Genomic DNA, 2,018 nt, shown 5'->3' with positions numbered 1-2,018 from the left:
CAGCATTAAATTAAATAAAACATACAACAAATGTTGATCTGATGGATATCTAATTGTCCCATAAAACATTGAGCAGTGTCAAGTTAATGAACAGCTCATTTGCATATTAAATAAAGTTTTATAATTAGTGATTAAACTCTGAGAGTATTGTGCGAAGTCGAAAAAACCTGCTACATATAGTGATAACATATATCTCATTGTTCTGTGAAGCGCACTACAATTAATGAACCTGTTGTAAAACACGTGAGCATATTCAGTTCATATCTGGTTAGTGCATAAATTCACACACATACATACATGCATGAATACATACATACATACATACATACATACATACATACATACATACATACATACATACATACATACATACATACATACATACATACATACATACGAAATATTGCATAAGGACATAAATTAGTTACATGGAGCAAGGAGGCCAACATACAAAACGGATAGTTTCTTTTCAGCCGTACTAAATGAGTGTTGACTTGACATACATATAAACTCTTGAACCAATCAAATGAAGTCGTTTTTTAACATGCACAGCAAGAGTAAAGGTGTCATGCTGCCTAAGATGAAACATACGTACGAAAGCATAAATTGCTCGCAAGGCAGTCTAACTTTAGAAATAATCGTTTGCTAATTTGTATGCTTTAGCTTTGCTTGCATCAGGGCGTTCACTAAATTCTTAGAGTAGTCCTGTTAAATCGGACTAGTTATTATAGAGATGGACTTACAGATTAAAACAGCAGCGCCCAAATTGCTATGACATTGAAATGACTTCATAACTCCACAGCGACGCTGTTGACATCAGAAGCCAGCGTCTCAATCAACTGGTGACAGCATCGGGTGTTAATGCATCACAGATGCAGATTTTAGTCTCAGATAATTCGTTAGAATGCTCCGATTCAGTGTCAGACTATCAGTGCGTGTCTAGTTCCAGCTTTCTTGTGTTCATCGCAAAGCCATGGGAATACTGTTACACAAGCATTTATTTTCATCTCGAGAAGTAATAAACCTTACATTCCAAATGTAGTAACAAGTGAATTAACAAGCTTTCCACTTCAGCTATCATTACCTGTAATACTCAATTCAAAAGGCAATGTTGCACGCTGGATCGGAAAGAACTGCTGTTTTGTGTCTGTGATGGAATGCGGCAGAACGAAAGTATCGCGTATTTTTCTAGTGAACTGAAATCAAATGATAAGCTTGGTTCGCACATAGTCCGCATATTTTTAACCACACGTTTGGAATTTTACCCGTTGCTGTCTTACATGCGTAATGTCATGATGATAATTCGACAACACATTTGCCTTGGTTTTTTTTGCGGTGACGTCACAGTGCATATGTATAACTGCGTATGGAGATAAAAGTAGCCACATATAAGATAAAATAGCTGTTTGTATTTTCATTCATTGCCAGTATCGGTTTATGACTTATTTTCGTCACGGTCCATTCAGAATCGCGCGTGCGTAGCACCTCACACACTGCACTGGAAGTTTAATCGCAGTCAGAATGGAAAAAATCAATCTATCGCCCTAAATTGCAAAGGTATGCACAAACAGTACGTTTTTTTCGCCATTTCCATGCATAGCTCTTCTATTCACCAATTGCCCAAAAATGATGCACGTGAAGAATTCCGTGATGAAAAATCACTGCTACAAATTTGAAAGTCACCCAAGTTGATCAAATTTAACGAAACTTTTACTGTATATTAAAATTAAGTTGTAGGCTTTCAGATTATTTTCAGACGTTTAAAGTTTGTCGCGGAACATTTGGACCAATTTTATAAATTTCTCCAGGCACGCGGAATTTAGGTCATATATTAATGGATTCTAATTTATGAGAAAAATAAATCAAATCATCTATCACAAAAAGAATCGTATTTGTCGATATATTTTGAAGGAAAATATGAAAAGAGACATAAAACTACGCCGTTAATTACATAGTAATCGATTCATACTGAATTTCAGATATTTAGCTGGTCTTCAATGAAGTAAACCGACAAACGA

The sequence above is a fragment of the Ptychodera flava genome, chromosome 10, assembly GCF_041260155.1.
Source record: "Ptychodera flava strain L36383 chromosome 10, AS_Pfla_20210202, whole genome shotgun sequence".
NCBI classification, from domain to species: Eukaryota; Metazoa; Hemichordata; class Enteropneusta; family Ptychoderidae; genus Ptychodera; species Ptychodera flava.
Note: the sequence above shows the minus strand (reverse complement) of the source record.